General features: G+C 37.6%; 1 protein-coding gene across 1 annotated transcript in view; it reads left to right on the plus strand.

Annotated features, from left to right (window-relative positions):
- Positions 1 to 20,778, plus strand: part of FHL5 (four and a half LIM domains 5) — a 52,747-nt gene continuing 31,969 nt past the window's right edge. The window contains exon 1 of the mRNA XM_004605679.2: positions 1 to 183. The gene's annotated coding sequence lies outside the window, so the exon portion shown is untranslated. The remainder of the gene's footprint in view (positions 184 to 20,778) is intronic.

Raw genomic sequence — 20,778 nt, forward strand, 5'->3', positions numbered from 1 at the left:
TCCGTCAAAAAACAGGAAGAAGCCTCTTATTTCCTTCACAGAGTTGAAAAACCTTTAATTGGAAGGAACCTTCATATAGCTGTTAGGAATATTTCTTTTGGAACAGTCTATTTGTTAGAGGAAAATACCATCATATATTTCCCTTTCATGCTGTTTAACAGAAGAAGCAACTTTAAAACAAAAGTGAGTATAATTTTATTTAATATTTCAGTGTGTATATGTGTCTGTGTGAAATATGGCATTCGGGTTTCTTTAGACTTTTAAATATGAGAGATTATCAAAAAAGATTTAGTAACTGTTTAAGAGAAAACTTTTGCTTGACGTGTCAGCATATAACTTGAAATATAGCTGAAATCAGGCAATGGTTGTCAAATTTTATGTAATAAAATTCTCCTTTCTGTGCTGTTTGTATAAAGCATCAGGGAGCCTGTAACTCTTTACAGATCTTTAGAATTCTAACACAAACACATAACTTCACTGTTATAAGAAAATGATTCTACGGTTTTATTTGGCTTAATTTATTTAAATATGAATAAATTTGTCACTGTGTCCTATGCTGCAGAACTTATATTTCCAGAGCACAATTTGAAGTCATTTAACGTATTTTTAAGAGAGTTGAGTTCTGCTTTCAAGAAAAATCTGTCTACTTTCCAGAAGCAAGCATAAAAATAGTTCATAATCTTTGGTTTTTCTAAGGTTGAGTTAAAATGTGTATTTGGCTCACACAGATATATAATATATGACATGGATCATACCCATTGCTCCTTGAAACTGAGATAGTGCCATTTAAGCAAAAGCATACATCCCATGTGCTCATGATTCCTCTCCATATTAGTGAGATGCTGTTTGATATCCTTCGTCCATTTTAAACCCAAATTGCAGCTCTCTAACTGTCACTTTGGGGCTTATAAATGCGAGAATGAAATGAATCATTAATAAAATGTGTAATTCTTATAAATAAAATATCAGAAATTTCTTGTCATTTTAGCTGTCATTTCACCTCCACAGTTTTCTCGTGTATGTATATTCTAACATTTCATAGTTAAATATATGCATTAAAATTTCACACAAATATTGCAAGCATATGGATGATATAAGCTTTTGCTTAACATATTTGTTATGATATATGCCTAAAATCATAATCCAAATTGCTTGATGAGAAGGCAAACTCTGATGTCTGTTTTCAACACTTATTCTATTTATTCCCGCATGTTAGCTTGAGTTGTCAATTCTAGGATTGTCGTACCTAAATACGAATTGCAGATTTATGTTTTTATTAAAGGTAACATCACCTTACGTGTTTATCTCATTTTTATCATACTTGCCAATAATGTTTTGAGTTAAGCTGGATTAACTATGGGCTCCTTAAGAAAACATAATACTCTATGTTACAATATTGAGGATAAAGTTTTGTCTAGAACACACTGGAGAAGTTTTGTGTTTTTTCAACTACGAAGTATTTCTGTAGAACTGAATATCAAATACTTTGGTTCACATAGGAAGTACTGAGTTAGATGTCAGTTAAACAAACAACATTTCCATATTCTTCTATCTTTTCTCCTCTCTGATCACATACTTTTTCTTGATTCCTTTCTGTTACCATGGAACAGGCTGAGGATGAGGACGAGTATTGCATAACATTGGTTCATCCTTTCTCCTATGCTGCAAAAGCTTAAGTTTATTGAGTAATGCCCATCACAGTGCTTCTTAAGCATTTTCATTTATCTTTAGCGTCTCCTTTGTTCTCCACTTCTGTTAATCGCTCATTTCACCTAATCAGACCCTGTGACTCTTCAGTCAGATTCCTCAGGGAACTCTGGATTTATTTTTTGTAAATGCTTTTCTCTTTCCTATATGTTCTTTGCAGAACATATGTTTATATGTTTATAGCAATGTTATTTTGTATAGATAAGGAAAACAATTAATACTATGCTCTTATAAATTGAGAGTTAATTGACTCTAAATAATATTTACTTCTGGGCATCTGTCATATTTACTTACTTTTAGCCTCAGTTGCCCTTAGTTCCTAGGACCCCAAAGGAGGGTCATGACAAGAGACTTGGATGGTGCCAGGGCAAGTAAGATACTCCGGCATCAAAAAGGGACAGGTCAAGTGCCATAAAATTTATAATTAGTTAAGAGCATGGTCATCAACAAACTCTGTCAGGACCTAAAAGAAAGTAACTGGATAAGTGCCCTGCTGAGTTAGAAAGGATTAACCTGGCCTGAGGACTGTAGTCTGGGATATATAGCGAGATGTCCCTAGGTAGGGCACCTTTTAAGCTTAATGTATCTCTTACTGTGTCCATACAAAATGACTAGAAATATTGTCACTGTCATCCCGTTGTTCATCAATTTGCTCGAGCAGGCACCAGTAACATCTCCATTCGTCCCAGCCCTGAGATTTTAGCAGCCTCTCCTTACAATTGGAGTTTCCCAACGATTGGAGGCTCTCTTAGGGTCAGGGGAATGAGACCTGTTATTGTTACTGTATTTAGCATATTGAATACGCCAGGGGGAGCTTGCCAGGCTTTTCTGTGTGAGCGGGATACTCTTCTCTACCTAATTAAAAAAAATCTTGGAATACCAATCATTATATATATATATATATATATATATATATATGATTTTAAAATGCATGAAGAAGTTAAGAACCCGTGACTTTTAATGGTGAAGTGATAAAGAACTGAAAGAAGCCACGGCAAAATAATGATTCTGATCATCTCATAAACTATGATATCACGAGAAAAACCTTTTTAAAGAGTGAGAAAATATTTTCAAATTGAAATAAAAAAGAAAACATGAACTATACAAAGAGGAGAGAGTTCATGAAGAAAACCAGTACCTTAAAGTCCATTTTGAGTATTATCAGCACTGATAATTTCTAGAGGCATCCCAGACCCTACAGATTCTGCAGTGATTTTTTTTTTTGAGTGTGCCTGTTTAGGGAGTTCTCATACAAATAAATAAAGCAGGGGCCGCTTGGCTTATTAAGAAGTAAATTTAAGATGACTGTTTAAATGAATACTGGCTAAGGAAAGGGGAAAGTACCTTAGATGGAATTCTGCCCTTGTGCGGATCTCAAAATGGACCTTAAGGTGCTGATTTTCTTCACTGCAGAATCTGTGGGGCCTGGGATGCCTCTAGAAATTACCAGTGCTGATAATCAAAGATTATATGACACGACCTTTTATTTTCCATTTCTCAGCATGCTATTTCAACTTTTTAAAAAAAATAGATATTTGAGATAAACAATCTACCTCCCCCTTCACTGATTTTATTCTACTTGAAGTATGACTAGGCAAAAGGGAACTCTTAGATACAATCCACCCTTTATGTTACTCCCTCCAATGCGAATTGCCAGGCTTAACTGTGTTTCTTTGCCCAGAGAGCCCAGTGTAACTGGCCACTCATGAATGATCTCTGCAGGAGACCAGATGTGCTGGGAATAAGCTCAATTAATTCTGGGTGGGGCAGTTTTGGGAAGAAGCTTTGCTGTCCCCGAAAAGTTAAATGTAAACTCTAATGCTATAATATATATCTAAATATTTATCTGAAAAACATGAAAACTAATTTTAAATGATACTCATGCGTCTATATTTAGAGCAGCATATACACAATAGCCAAAACATGAAATCAGCCGTAAATGAACAACACTGAATAAAGAAGTGGTAGTTTTTTGTTTTTTTTTTTTTTTGGTTTTTGGGTCACACCCGGCGATGCACAGGGGTTACTCCTGGCTTAATCACTCAGGACTCACTCCTGGCGGTGCTCGGGAGACCATATGGGATGCTGGGAATCGAACCCGGGTCGGGCCGCGTGCAAGGCAAACGCCCTACCCGCTGTACTATTGCTCCAGCCCCCAGAAGTGGTAGTTTTTGAACTCAATGGACTATTATTCTACAGTTTAAAAAGATGAAATAGTACCTCGTGTGACATGAAATTTGCCAAATGGAATAAGGGAATAAAAGGCAACCATTGGGTGGTTTCAGTTCAGGTGTTAAGTGTAAATAAATAACTAAAGCAAACAACCTCTTGAAAAACAAAACTAGACTAAATGAAAGCTATAATGATTACCAGAGGTAAAGTATATGTGTGAAGGCTGAGAGTAGTGAACAGGAAAATCTTTTGGAGGGTTGATGAGCATATTATGTGTGTGTAACTAGAATAGTTACACAGAGAGTTATGAAGCTAGACCCCAAAAATTTCATAATATTTTAAATAAATAAGTTAATAAAAATTAGATTTATTGTGGTGATCATTTCATACTATGTAAATATGAAATAAAATAATAAAACTGGAAAAATGAAAATGCACTTATGTATATAGCACTGTAGCACTGCACTGTCGTCCCGTTATTCATCAGTTTGCTCGAGTGAACACCAGTAACGTCTCCATTGTGAGACTTGTTACTGTTTTTGGCATATCAAATGCACCACGGGTAGCTTGCCAGTCTCTGCCATGCGAGCAAGATACTCTTGGTAACTTGCTGGGCTCTCTGAGAGGGACGGAGGAATTGAACCCAGTCAGCCATGCAAGGCAAACACCCTACCCACTGTGCTATCGCTCCAATCTTTGCTTTATGATCCAGCTGTAAAAACATTAAAAGTGATAAATTGATTCTTATATAATTCCTCCCATATTTCTCCCTTATCTTAGAACTTTGAAAGGAGATGAACATGATTAGGTTCAACTCTCATATCCATGTGTTACAATAATTTTGACTTATTCTTGTTTTTTTTTTTGTCATATTGTGTGTGTGTGTGAATTTGGAAAGAAGAAAGGAATTTATAAAATCTTCGAGAGCCTGGCAAGCTATCGAGAGTATCTCGCCCGCACGGCAGACGGCAGAGCATGGCAAGCTACCCATGGCATATTCGATATGCCAAAAACAGTAACAACAAGTCTCACAATGGAGACGTTACTGGTGCCCGCTTGAGCAAATCGATGAGCAATAAATAATATAATATGGGTTAGAGTAATAGTACTGCAGGGAGGCACTTGCTTTGCTCACAGCCAACCTGGATTTGATCCCTGGAGTGCTTATATGGTTCCAAAGACTGCTAGGAGTCTTAAGCACAGTCTCCTAAGCACAGAGCCAGGAGTAAGTACTAACCACTGCAAGTTGTGGCCCCTAAACAAAATAATACAATAAATATAAATATAAAGTATCTTATATTATGTATAATGCATATTATGTGTGCACATATATCTTTTCAACTATAGCTCAAGAACCAAAGCTAGCTACCTTTCCCTTTATATGCCATGGAAACTGGGTAACTTTTTATTTCTTTTAATGATCAAAAAAAACAATTTTTTATATAGAAAGTTACATGCAACTCACATATTGGTGTACATAAATAAAGTTCTTGGATTATAGACACTTTCACTTCCATATAGTTTATAACTACTTCTGAGCCACCAGGATAAAGTTGAGTAGTTTTGAAATCTAAATTATTTACTTTTTGGCCCTTTACAGGAAATATTCACTGGCACTTGATCTGAAGACTCTCTCTCTCTCTATATATATATATTTGCTTTTTGGGTCACACCTGGCGATGCACAAGGGGTTACTCCTGGCTCTGCACTCAGGAATTACTCCTGGCGGTGCTCAGGGGACCATATGGGATGCTGGGAATTGAACCTGGGTCAGCCTGGGTCGGCCGCATGCAAGGCAAGCGCCATACCCGCTGTGCTATTGCTCCAGCCCCTCAAAATATATTTTGTATTTTTCAGATTAGGTTTTCAGATTAAGTTTGTTAAAAGAATTTTAACTAGAAATTTCAAAGTAGAATTTGAAAATGGCATTCTACACATTGCATGAATAAATAAAATTATTTACTAAATGACTTAAATAATAATAGAAATCATACATACTGTGTTTGGAAAAGAATGCCATGAAATGGCAAAATATGATATCACCTTCAGTGAAAAAGAAGAATATGAGTTGAATAATAAACATGACATCTCAACTAATTTAGTAAAATAGAAAACAAAATTTAAGGAAAGTATTCAAGTGTTCAAAAGTTAATTTTCTTGGTTCAAATTATAGATTTTATTTTATTATCATTACTTTGGCAGGGGTGGGGGGCTGGCAGTGTTCAGGGATTACTCCTGACTCTGCACTCAGGGATCACCACTCCTGATGGAGTTCAGGTTACTGTAAGAGATGCTGGAGATCGAACTGAGGTGAACTGCATGATGGCAAGTGCCCTCCCTGCTCCACTATTTCTCCAAACTTGGAATTATGGACTTCTAAGAACTTTCACTGTTCAGTAATTTCTCGAGAAATGTATGAAATAAATATATAATTTATCACTTTGAACAAAACTAAAGGGCAGTTCTTTAAATTTTTTAAAACTCAGATTATAATTTTCTGTGATAGTATAGCTCAAAGTGTTAAAAGAAAAACCAAATATAGTAAATGTAATTACCTAGCCAGAAATCATCTTCAAAAATTAAATGGGTAGTATGGCAGCTTGATGTCAGATTCTTTCTTTTCTCCATATGTAAATTATAATTATGAATCTGCTAAAGAAGTGTTGATCTGCACATTCAGAAAATTTTTACACAAAATGAGTGTATTTCTAGTTCTGTACTAAGATATGTTTGGTCAAAAATTATTATAAACAGTTACTTTTCACAAATGTCCTATGAAATTTTACAATGCAGAGATTTATGGTATTCAAAATTTGAACATCTTGAGAAAGAATTTGAACTCTGAGTTGAGATTCATTTTGGAAGCAGAGAGAATGGTTTAAAGAGTCATTAACTGAGTAAAATAAGTTAACAGAATGGCTTGAAGAAGTTAGCATGGAAAGAAGGAGCACATTTAAGAAGGAGTCTTGGTAGAACTTGAATATTCTTTGGACATATGAATGGAGATGAGGAACTTGAGAGACAGTACAGAAGTGAAGTAGCTTCCCTTGAACTTGGCTGGCCTGAGACTAATTCCAGCACTACAGACTGTCACCTGGAGTAATTCCTGAGCTTACAGAGTTAGCAGTAAGCCCTGAGTACCACTGGATGTGGACAGAACCCCAAAGTAATGAATAAATAGAGGAGGGAACTTAACTAACCTCAATGTCTGGCTTCAGTAAATGTTTAGATCATGGTGCCATTTACTGTACGGGTGGGGGGGGGCAGGTAGGGGCTGTAGGGTTGAAAATGATAGATTTAGTTTAAAGTGGTAAATTTGGGGGAAATTGTAAGTCAAATACTGCTCTTCAGTTAGGGCCAAAATGATGTGCAGTGAAACCATATAAGTGACTTGGAATTTTGAAAGGGATTCTTGGAAAATTCTATTATAAAATGTTAACACCTTGCCCTTGAAGACAGTCCCCCTATTAATGTTGTTAGGTCCATGTCCACTCTGGGAAATCCTGTATTCGCAGTCAATTAAACTTACTGATTCTTAATTCAGAGAAGAGAACTGAGCTGAGTGAAGATGAGTATTTTGAAATTTAAGGTAGTATTTCAGTGATTGAAATGCGAGGTATTGAGGGGGTAGGAAGGCCATGTAAATTATGCCTAAAATATATGTTACTACCCCCTAATTTATACATGCATGGAAAGGGGGGTAATGAACTGAGCAAAACTTAAGCTCTACCCAAGAGGCAGACTCTTGCATCTTAAAATATTCAATTAAACATCTTAAAAGCTCAATTGAATGAAAATGTAGAGAAACACAAAGCAATATTTTTTCAGAGGAATGAAACAGAATCTGGGACTCAGAACAAAATATATAACCAACCTAGTATGCTATCCCCAATTTTTTTAATAAAAAGAGAATTAGGAAACTATGACCCATTCTCAAAAGAAAATCAATTTAGAACAGCACTGATTGAGCCAAATGTCAAATTGAGCAAAGAAATATCAATCATCTATTATAACTACATTCAGAAGTTAAAATATGCTAATAATAAATGAATATGTATAAAATCTCAAGAGAGAAGATAAATTTTAAAAGAAAAATAGGAATGGGGATATAAGAACTTGTAAGATAACATTGGTTTGTCCTTTCAGCCTTGCCACAGGGAACTTAGGTTTATTAAGTTACTCTAATCACAGTGCTCCCATTCTTCTGTGTTTATTTGTAAACTCTTTGTGCTCTTATAAATATTGCTTTTATTTTCTCCTTAAGTCCTTTGTATAGTTAATTAAAAACAATGTCCTTTTTCTATGGATACAGGAAGACAGATAATGCTATGCTTTTGTAACTTGGGAGTCAATTGACTCCTAATGATATTCGCTTCTGGGCATCTGTTCTCTTGACTTAAGCCTCAGTTGCCCTTACTTCCTAGCACCCCAAAAGCAGGAACTGGATGGACTCAGGGCAAGAGGTGAGCTACCCTGGCATCGAAATGAGCTTGGCCAAAGTACCATAATACTTAACTATAAGATCATGGTCATGGACAAATTCTGTCATGATTCAAAAAGTAATAACTGAATTAGGAACCTGCTAGGGTTAGGAATGATTAACCCGGCCTGAGCACTGTAGTCTGAGTCTGTGGTGAAATGTCTCCAGGAAAGCCACCCTACAAGCTCAATGTATCTCTTACTGTGTCCATACAAAATAACTAATATTTAAAAGTAGAATTAAGATGTTAATTAAGATGTTAATTAATTTATTGGACTAAGGAGAGGAGACAAACCCATAGTTGATATTTCCGCCCTTGAGCCTGATAGGTGATCACAAAGAGCTTTTGATATGTTGATTTTGCTACCTGATGAGGTGTGGGGGGGTCTACCCCCAATGTTGGTTGTTGGAGAGGAGAGATGAGGGGGGGGAAGAGAGAGAGAGAGATAGAGAGAGAGAGAGAGAGAGAGAGAGAGGAGAGAGAGAGAGAGAGAGAGAGAGAGAGAGAGAGAGAGAGAGAGAGAGAGAGAGAGACCAGGGCAGTAAAATGGAGCACAGAGAGAATGGCAAGGGGAACGGGAACAGAGAGAGAAGACTGTAGGTGAAGAATGCAAGAAAAGACGCATGAAGAGACGAGGGATGAGAGACACGTGGCTGCAAGAGGGAGCACAGAGAGATGAGCAGAAGAGACAGGAGGAGATGGGAATGAGGGGTAGTGTGAGACTAGAATGAGGGGCTCAGGGAGACTGGAACAGGCACATGGGGAGAATGGAATAAATGGCAACTGATTATCAAACAGCTTGGCCCTCGCATCCTCCTTTGTCCGCCCATGGCATGGGCTGCCCAGGGTGGGGCAGCAGCCTGAGTCCACTGAACTCAGGCAGCAACAGGGAGAGCCACCGGGGCTTTCCCTAGCCACCCGGAGATTACACAAGAACTAACATGTATGCTTTGTATGAAAGAGGCCAGGCTCAATCACTAGCACCACTAGAACCCTGACCACCAAGTGTAGAAGCAATCCCTGAACAATGCAACGGGAATGATTCCTGAGCACCACTGGGGGGCCACCACCTTCATCCTAGCTCCTTCTTCCATACAAAGGGGAAAAATTATAAATACATGTGTTTATGTGTGTGTATGTATGTATGAATATATGCATGCATATGTATGTATCATGTAAGTAGGGTATATGTATTATCACATTAAAAATTTAACATTTAAAGCATAAAATTCTCATAAAAAGGCATGTCATCTTGTTTGGAAAGTAAAAAAAAAAGCATAAAATTGTCTAAATTTAGCAGAATTAGTAAAGTTCAAAATAAATTGTCCCTATTATTGTTCTCCTATCTAGCATGTTATGATTTTCAGAATGTTCTACTTATGAGGGAAATTACTTTTCCTTTTACAGAAGTTCCTAAAGCCTTTCTTTGGAAAACAGGGTTAGTGGTAATGAATTCCTTTACTTGAGCTCGTTTGGAAGCTGTTTATACCTCCTTCAGTCTGATAACCTAGCTGGTGGTCTGACTTTTCTATTTATCACTTCATCTGTCCTGTAAAGCTCTGTCAAATTCTGCCCTGGTCATATAAGTGCCTCTGCTACGTGCCTCTCTGCTTTGCTTTTGCTGTTCTTAGGATTCTCTTACTTTATTTTCTCACTCTCTCTTTATCCTTATTTCCTCATATAATTGTAATGTGTCTTGCTGTTTTTACATTTATTTTGGTTGAAACACTTCGAGCTGGATCGGTGTATCTGACTACTTTCTAACTTGAGGTAAGTTTTTCACATTTCTTTAAATCAGAGTTCTTCCACTTTCTCACCTTTCTGAGCTTGGATGATGTGAAATTTGTTCCTCTTGGAGTTGGCCCATAAATCTCTAACCTTCACTCGCTTTATTATTTTTCCCCCTGAACTTGTTTGGTTTCCACTACTTTACCTTTGTGTTCACTAATTTCACTTTTGTATTATTCCAATTGAGTTTCACCATTTGTTTGTTCATTTGGGGCTCTGCCCAGCAGTGCTCAGACTTATTCGTGGCTCTGTGTTCAGGAATTAATTCTAGCAGGACTCAGGGGCCATCGGGGGTTCGTGGAATTTAACCCCCTGATCTGTGGTGGGGTTAAATTAAAGGCAAGCCCCTTATTTTTTGTAATATTTCTCTGGCCCCCCTTTCACTATAAGTGTTAGCTGTATGATTTCCAAATGGGCTGGAGCGATAGAGCCATGGGTAGGGCGTTTGTCTTGCACATGGCAGACCAGGGTTCGATTCCTCCACTCCTCTCAGAGAGCCCAGCAAACAATCAAGAGTATCTTGCCCCACGACAGAGCCTGGCAAGCTACCCATGGCATATTCGATATGCCAAAAACAGTAACAACAAGTCTTATAATGGAGATGTTACGGGTGCCCGCTCGAGCAAATCGATGGGCAATGGGATGACAGTGACAGTGATGATTTCCAAATCATTCTCAAACTCCCTTATACTTCTTCTTTGCTGACGTTTTTATCTATTGATTGACTTGTTCATTTCAGTGAGAATCACTTCTATTGCTTTGAAGTCTTCTTCACTAGTTTGCATTACTCTGTTGTATTAGGAATTTCTGATATATTAATGTGGTGAGCATTTCCATCTTCCCATTGTGTCTAGCACTGTTTGGGGGTCTGGACAAGGGTCAAAGGTCTATGTTTAAGCAAAACTGGGTCATGAATGGGGTTTAGATAAAGGGAGTATTTGGAGGAATCTGTTGGCAAGTTTGAGAAGGTCTGAACAGTACAGGGCCAGATCAATAGTACCAACTGTGACAAAATTTCATTAGGGTGTCCCTTTGCTGACTGTGCTGTGAGGGAGACTTCAGGTTTTCTTCCTTCTATAGTGGTGCAACATGCTTGCTAGGGTCAGATGCAACCTGGCAGGAACTTGGTCTGTTTGTTTACCAGGAGAAAGCACTATTGATAAACCCTCTCTCAGCCCCACACTTAGTAATTTGGTAGGGGTGGTTGAAGTGCTCCTAAGAGACTTGCCTGAAGGTCTGGTGGAGTGTGAGTTCTGCTACAGCCTCCATCAGCACCATTGAAAGCAAGGCGGTGAGCAGTCAGCAGGACGGCAGCTGGATAGGACTCTGATCCTTCATATCTACCAGTTTCTTTTCTCCCATTTTAGGGTTGTCAATATTAGAACTTAAGACTGGGATGGCACATGTTGGGCTCATCTTCCAGTGGTCCCCAGGGGGGATTTCCATACCTTAGAAATTTCTTCCAGCTTGTTTTCTCTCTGTGGGATTTCTTTCTTGGCGAGGCATCTTTATTCCTACACTCTGTCTGCAAGCTGTTCTTTGTCCCTTGCTGGACAAGCTTCATTTGTCAGGGTATCGGGTCAGTTTCTGTGTATATTTAAATTCTAAATCTTCCCCTTTATGTTTTAATCTACCCACAGGTTGGTGTGTGAAGTTGGGTGCCAGAGCCTAGAATTAAGAAAGATCCCGCTGTGGGCACCTTATTATGGGGTCCTGAGTCTTAATTACATCACTGTTGTGTTGTAAATTATACTTTGCATTAAAAAAACTGTTCTGCTGCTTGAATCTTTCGTTTCTATTTTTATTTTTTGTTAGTGAATCACCGTGAGGTACAGTTACAGACTTACAAACTTTTGTGCTTGCATTTCAGTTATACAATGGTCATGCACTGGTGGAGGCCCGTCCCTCCACCAGTGCCCATTTTCCACTACCAATGGTCCCAGCATCTCTCCTACCATCCAACCCTATCCTCCCCCTGCCCCACCCCGCCACATGGCAGGGCATTCCCTTTTGCTTTCTCACAACTTTTGAGTATTGTGGTTTGCCGTAGAGGTATTAAGTGGCCATCATGTTCTGTCTATAGTCTACTTTCAACCCGCATCTCCCATCTTGAGCGGGTCCTCCTAGCACCCTTTACTTGGTGAGCTGCCTATTTTTATTTTTATTTTTGGGTCACACCCGGCGATGCACTCAGGAATTACTCCTGGAGGTGCTCAGGGGACCAAATGGGATGCTGGGAATTGAACCCGAATCATAGGTGTGCAAGGCAAACTTCCTACCGGCTGTGCTATCGCTCCAGCCCCGAGCTGCCTTTTTTATCTGAGCTATCTTTTATCTGAGCTGCCTTTTCCCCCAGCATGTGACACCATCTTCTAAGCTGTGGAGTAATCCTCCTGGTACTTATCTCTACTATTTTTGGGTGTTAGTCCCCCATTCTGTTACTTTATATTCCACAAATGAGTGCAATCTTTCTATGACTATCCCTCTCTTTCTGACTCATTTCACTTAACATGATACTTTCCATGTTGATCCACCTATATACAGATTTCATGACTTCACCTTTACTAACAGCTGCATAGTATTCCATTGTGTAATGTACCAAAGTTTATTTAACCAGTCATCTCTTCTCGGGCACTCAGGATTTTTCCAGATTCTGGCTATTGTAAACAATGCTGCAAAGAACATATAGGCACTTAAGAATTCTTTATGTTTGCCTTTTAATGGGTAGACTTGAAGAATAACATGCAAGTGAAATGAGTCAGAAGGAAAGAGACAGATATATAATGACTGCATTTATTTGTGGTATATTTTTTAAAAAACAGTATGAAACTAATATTCACAGCAAGGGAAAATGGGACAGGATGAGTGGTCAATGGTTGGTCAATGGTGTAGGAGATGGAGGGTAGTTAAGATAGAGGAGGATCCATTCTGACAATATTAGGTTGGATATGATAACTCTGAATTAGAACTGAGTGTTGAAAGCAGGTAAAGAAATATACATGTCTGTATCGCAAACATAATGTCTAGAATGAGAGAGAAATAGAGAGAGAGAAGAGAAGTGTTTGCCACAGAAGCAGGCTAGAGTAGGGGAAAAACTGGGAACATTGGTTCTGGAAAATTTCACTATAGAAGGGTTGGATGTTAGAACATTGTATGACTGAGACGCAATCCTGAACGATTTTATAATGTTCTATCTCATGGACAGGAGTGATAGCACAGCGGGTAGGGCATTTGCCTTGCACATGGTCGACCCGGGTTCAATTCCTCCATCCCTCTTGGAGAGCCCGGCAAGCTACCGAGAGTATACCACCTGCACGGCAGAGCCTGGCAAGCTACCCGTGGCGTATTCAATATGCCAAAAACAGTAACAAGTCTCACAATAGAGACGTTACTGGTGCCCACTCAAGAAAATTGATGCACAACAGGATGACAGTGATACAGTGAATAATTCTGATTTATAAAAGTAACCAAAATGTATGATTCAGGTAAGTTACTCAAAGACTCTGAAATATCCTGTTTATTTATAAAACAGGGAAAATGGAGTGGGCTTTGGCTCTAAACATTTAATATTTTCATTTGTGGTATATACAGAATAAAGCAAGAGAAGAGACAATATAAAGTAAAGACTAGATCCTAGGGCTTTGACTGTAGAACTGAGATTATCAAGCAATAGGAGAAGGGGGTTCTTGGAAGGGGGTTTGGGGAAGAGCAGCTAGGAGTGACATAGGAAGAATAAATTGTAGAGTGTTCTTGGGCATTTTTTGGATGAACATGTGCAGTAATTTTGTACATCAAGACCATGAAAGTTCACATTACTGTAGCCAGGCTGTTTCAAAAATAACAAAAACAAACAACCATGTCAAAAACAGAAAGAGTGGTCCAATATTTAACTCTTTTCCTTTCATTCATTCAACATCATGTACCAGGCTCTGTGTTAAGTGCCCGGGGCACATCCCTCAAGGCTGGCAATGCCTCTTGCCCTGTCTGTGTGATTCATCAGCATGCCCTAAGAGCTCACACATCCATGCTTAGGGTGAAAATAAAATAACTAAATATTACCAACATTTATCAACTAATCCTAGGAACATTCTGTTTCCATGACAAGGATAGGAAATGCCTTCCTGTACTTTGTAGACAGGACTAGCAACAACAATTGAGATCAATACGGCTTTCCAAAACTATAGACCTGCAACAGCTGATGGATAGCAGTGATTTCTTTGAAATCCTTTGATGGATGCTGAGAATTGATTTTGCCAAAGTCTCTGAGACTGAGAACATAAAAATTAAGTGTAGTATTATTTATGTATTACCATACAAACACTTAAATGTCAAGATTCTCAAACACTAGCAAATTTTAAATTACCAAAAGTAGTTTGTAATTATTGATTATTTTTATCAGCAAAGTACAGGACACTGTCTTGTATCTTTCAACCTCACATTCTGATAGAAAGCTTTATTTGCTTCAGGCATAAATAAAGACTAGTTAACTACTTCCACCCATCTCCAACCCTGGTCCTAAATGCCCATAGACAAACCAGGTTAAACACAAATTAACATAGGCATATCCACAAACACACACATGCACACATCACTACCCCATTTTTAGATTAGGTTTGGAAAATGGAAAACCACATATGGTTTTGGATTTTTCTTCTCAAGCACCATAAAAATCTCAGAACTATAATAGGCAATAACAATAAAAGTTACATTCCCTTGAATGTTAGAGAAGATATGTACTTGCTTTTAAGAATATACTGGTTCACCTTAGTACATTTCATGGTAGCTTGGCTTCAGGTATGAAATAAACTTCTCTGTTTATTCACATAAGTTTGGTCAGCAATTAAAACCTAAATGAAATGCCAGATACAAATGAGAGGGCTTGAATGTAGACTAGAGACTGAACACAATGGCCACGCAACACTTTATTGCAGACCACAACACTGAATCAGAGAGAGAGAACAAAAGGGAATACCCTGCCATAGAGGCAGTGTGGGGTGAGGGGAGATGGGACTGGGGAGGGTGGGAGGGATGCTGGGTTTACTGGTGGTGGAGAATGGGCACTGGTGAAGGGATGGGTTTTTGAACTTTGTATGGGGGAAACATGAGCACAAAAATGTATAAATCTGTAATTGTACCCTCACGGTGATTCACTAATTAAAAATAAATAAATTTTAAAAATAAAAAATAAAATAAAAATGGATAATGGACAAGTTCAAAAAAAATGAGAGGGCTTTTCTATTTCTTTTATTTTGAAAAACCACAGTTGTTACTAAAACAGTCATGACATACAGACTTTTGTATGGCCGAAAACAACAACAAATGAATTCTATTAAGTGCATAGAAATCTGAATTGTGGTTTACGCTTTTTCACAAACCACTTTGTGAGCTGGTAAAAAAAAAGGCCAGTTTCTATTACCGAATGTCTTTCCACATCCTTCTGTACTTTTCCTTTATCCTTCCTTCCTTTCTCTTTATTTCCCTTTTCCACATCATCTTTTCATGTTCATTTTTTGTTTGGGGGCAACATCTGGCAGTTCCCTGGACTTCTACTTGGCTCTGTGCTCAGGATCACTCCTGGGAGAATCAGGGGAGCACAGATGCTGCGACGGAGCAAACCCAATTTAGAGACATATAAGGCAAATGCCCTAACGGCTGTATTATCTCCAACCCCCGCCATCCTCCTTACTCTAAGTTTAATATTTATGTTTTTCAAAACTGTAATGTAAAGAACTAGTTGTGCCACAAATGTATGGTAGTGTGAAAGTTCATCATATCCTCTTGATGAATTAACTCACAGAAGATCTAGTAAACAAATTATAAAAATTACATTTAAATTATGATTGTACAATATTTTTAATGGCTGACCTAATTGATACCCATCTTTAACAGATCTTAAAGAAAATGTCTATTTGGAGTAAGAAATAATTTCCTAAATAGGTCAGCAAGTATAAAAAGAACCTTGTTATTGTTTGTTTGCAATAACAATGTGAGTTTTTCTATTATATACAGAATTTTATTTAAAATATAAATTATAGGGGGCTGGAGCAATAGCACAGGGGTAGGGCATTTGCCTTTCATGTGGCCAACCCAGGTTCGATTCCCAGCATCCCATATGGAGCCCGAGCACCGCCAGGAGTAATTCCTGAGCCAGGAGTAATCCCTAAGCATCGCCAGGTGTGACCCCCCAAAAAATATGTGTGTGTATACATATATATGCACATATATATAAATTCTATTTTTTCCCAAACAAATTTAAATAAATACTGTCTGAATACCGTCTTCATAATTTATTTCTATATCTGTAAAGGTAAGAAATCCATCTCTTTCAATTGAAGGTTTTTTAATTATGAAAAAAAATCAAAGAAAATAAGTTTAGTCTTTTGACGAGTACTTTGATTTTACTTAATTTTTAAAATAGCTCATACATTTATTTGGTAAAAAATTGAAAAGATCTGAAAAGCTACTGTAGTGTTAAGCATATTTCAGTAGAATTCATTGTAGCCTATACTATTTCTTGCAATTTATTCTAGAGTGACTCAGGGTATTTTTAAGGCAAATATAAGTTAATAAGAAACATTTGCTTTTTATTTTATTTTATTTTTTTTAATTTAATTTTTTTTTGCTTTTTTTGGGGGGGTCACACCTAGCGATGCACAGGAGTTACTCCTGGCTCTGAACTCAGGAATTACCCTTGGCGGTGCTCAGGGGACCACATGGGACGCTGGGAATCGAACCCGGGTCGTCCGCGTGCAAGGCAAACGCCCTATCTGCTGTGCTATCACTCCAGCCCCACATTTGCTTTTTATATGAATTTGTAATAAAATGTTTTAGCACTACCAGTTTACCAAGTTATATGTATTCTTAAAATGTTGTCATTTTCTCCCTATTATTAATTTCTGGTATGTTTCCTTAGTCAGCAGTGTTTGTATGTATACAGCTTATTATAAATATTTAATACATATTAAGTTTTGTGTTCTAAACACTATATATATTTATATAATCAGTATATCTTAAAAAGAAGAATATGAATGCCACTTTGTCAGTTCTTTTTTACTGCATACATATTCAGATGTTGCCCAAAGGACTAGTGGGATGCTGCTGATCAAGAGGTTTTAAAAAGTATTACTATCATTTGGCCCACCAAAAATGATAACAAAAACAATAATCTGGGACTGAGTGTAAATTTCATGTATATGACAGGAAGTACATATACCATGTGTCCAAAACTTAGTCAGACTACTGGGTTTCACAAAATTCCCATTGAGGGTGGGGGTCTGGAGAGGTTCACCTTAGATCTGAAGAGCTAGAGAGATGGCCTGCTATCACTTAATATAATTGACTATGAAAGTTTATTTACCATTCTTATTGGAATAGCTGAGTGTTCTGACAAAGTGTCTAAGTAAACTTGACAGTTAGTAAGGCATGGGTTTTTTAAATCTACTATATAGGCTGTCACTGTCCTGTCATCCCATTGCTCATAGATTTGTTCAAGCGAGCATTAGTAACATCTCCATCATGGACTTGTTGTTACAGTTTTTGTCATATCGAATACACCAAAGGGTAGCTTGCCAGGCTCTGCCATGCAGACAAGATACACTCGGTAGCTTGCCAGGCTCTCCGAGAGGGGTGGAGAAATCAAACCCAGGTTAGCCGCATGCAAGCCCTACCCACTGCGCTATACTAGTTTGAAAAAATGGCATCTATTGTTTTATATTGGTCACCGTCTTTCTAATGCACACATTTCCCTTTATCGGAAAATTTTCAGTGCTATCCACTTATTGTCAAAATATAACTGGTTCGTTTCTTCTATTTAAGAACTTTTGTGGAAAAAGTGTTATGTTACAGTGATTTCTTATATCTAGTAGGATTTATTTCAGTATGCAAATAATAGATACCACAATTTTGGGTACTCAAGTTCCTTATCTGATGAAACATTTGTTCAAAAGTACCACCTTTACAATATCATGCAAGGAATATTGCCCCCTGTACTATAAATTAACTTTATTATCTTTAATACATATTGCAAAGTAACTTATGCAAATAATTATTTTACTACATCATTTATGTAATAATAATAAGAGTAAAAAGTCTGCATCTGTTCAGTACAGACACAACTATCATAGGCCTAATTGCAGTGATCCATGGCTGATTGAAGCTGAAGATGCAGAGACTGTAGATACAGAGGTCAAACTCTGTGTGTGTGTGTGTGTGTGTGTGAGTATGTGTGTGTGTGTATCTACCTGTACACATATATAACAGTATTATTCAGCAATAAAATAATGAAATCTTGCTCTATTGTGGCAAAACAGATGAATGTCAAGGGCATTATACAAACAAATAAACCAGTTGGGGAAAAATATCATTGTTCTCTTATGTGTAGAATAAAAATATAAAATAAAAATAAAACCAAGCTCATAGTTACAAAGAATATATTGCTGGGAAACAGGGTAGGCAAAGTAGATTAAAGAGAGCAAGAACCTAACTTCCAGTTATAACATAAATAAGTAATATGGGAGACAGAATTGTTGTACAGAGGTTAAGTCATTTGCCTTGCACGTGGTTGACCGTTTCAATACCTGAGCACTGCCTCGAGTGACCCCTGAACACAGAACCAAGAGTAAGCCTTGAACACAGTCCTCTGTAACCCAAAACCCCCAAATAAATAAATAAATAAATAAATGATGATATATAACAAATGCCATATTGCCCATAGTTTTAAAATGATGTGTTGCATATTTGAAAATTGTTAAGTGAATAAACCATTAAAGTATTCATCCCAAGGGAAAAAAATGATAACTATATATGGGGATGGATGTTTCCTATACTATTAGAATCAGGAGTCGTGGTTAAGTGCATGCCTAGCTTTCATTTTTAATTCCATATTGTTCCCAAGAAATCCTGGGTGCAACCCTGAAAGCCCCAGCTCTGCTGGGATACACTGAATAACCCATGGCCTTGCAGGGCCTAAGCAGCATCAGTTCTCATGCCATTGCATTGAGACCCTTGCGCAGTTGACTAAGAATCCTCCGTTGTGGTCCTCTGGCTTCCTAAGCAACATGTGGGAGGACAAATAAAAATAAGTTGCACTTACCTTAGTGATAAGTGTGTATGAAATATAATCACGGGATCACGATGCTATATATTAAAAAGTTAGGGCTGGAGCAATAGTACAGCGGGTAGGGAGTTTGCCTTGCATGTGGCCAACCCGGGTTCAATTCCTCTGTCCCTCTCGGAGAGCCTGGCAAGCTACCAAGAGTATCCCACCCGCATGGCAGAGCCTGGCAAGCTACCCGTGGCGTATTTGATATGCCAAAAACAGTAACAAGTCTCACAATGGAGACGTTGCTGGTGCCCACTGAAGCAAATTGATGAACGATGGGACAACAGTGCTATACAGTGCTATCCTATGAGTAGCAAGTATTTTTAATTTTCCAAGATTTAACATGATTATAATGAATTGACATTTCTATGATTGAACACTTGTCTTATCTCCTCTACATTTTTGGATCCATGTTTAATTTCCACCTATCTACCCTCAAGGAAAAGTTTAATTGAAATGTCTTCCACCTTTACATGGTGAACTGAAAAAGAATTGAGTTTTTATATCACTTATTTTGGAAGAAAATTAGAATACATTTTAAAATGTCCAGGAGAATAATATAACCCTCCGGCTTTAAGGTGATCACAATCTCTTCAAAACACACAGCATAGAACTGAAAAATGAGAAATAAAAATATGAAATATAGCCTTATCTATTCCTCTAGACTAAAGCATATTTTTCATGTGACCATTTGGATTTAAATACCTTGCCATAAATACTTAGTTGATTAGTAGGTGTTTCAGATGTGACTCAGATTATAGATTAAATTCTTTAGTAGACATCGTTTGAATAGTGACACATCACTCTTCTTTCTAAATAAGCCTGGATTTGTCATTAGACTCAAGAGAAAGCAGTCAGGAACTGTGTTAAATAGCTAGATTAATGAAATTTCTTTCCCATTACTGAGAAAACTTCTGGTGTTCAGAAACTGATAGCGATTAATCAGCATGATAAAAGTGATCTTCAAATAGCCAAAAAGAAAAAACAACAAAAATATCTAACATAGTTACTACCTGTGATGAACTCCATGGAATGCTTAAGGGATATTCTAAGAATCAGAGAAAAAAACATGCTGATACATAATTAGACTTACCGAGTCCTTATAACTTGTCTTTCTAGGAAATGGAATTTACATACCAAAAGAAACACCCTGTCACTACCTTATGCTAAATTAATCAAACATATTTTACTTCAGTCTGTATATATCAAACCTTGGAACTGAATCAGTTAAGACTTTAAGAAAACCTTGAGTCAACCTAGGAACCAATTTGTTCTCAGCCCACTTTTCACAGGAAAACTTTAACCTTGCAGGGAATAAAAAGAAAAACTGAAATTAGATCTGGGGATATCATTCTGTTTTCAGGATCAAAATTGTGGGAAAAGTTGGTATGATGTACTTAGAAGCAGGAAGTTAGTATCTGGACAGGCAGAAATGGAGATAATCCTGTTTTATTGCAATACATTGTACTCTCTTTGCCTTCAAATTTTTCTTATGCTGCAGTGAGGAAAAATAATCAGGACATTTTTAAC

Source organism: Sorex araneus, chromosome 4, assembly GCF_027595985.1.
Source record: "Sorex araneus isolate mSorAra2 chromosome 4, mSorAra2.pri, whole genome shotgun sequence".
Taxonomy (NCBI): Eukaryota; Metazoa; Chordata; class Mammalia; order Eulipotyphla; family Soricidae; genus Sorex; species Sorex araneus.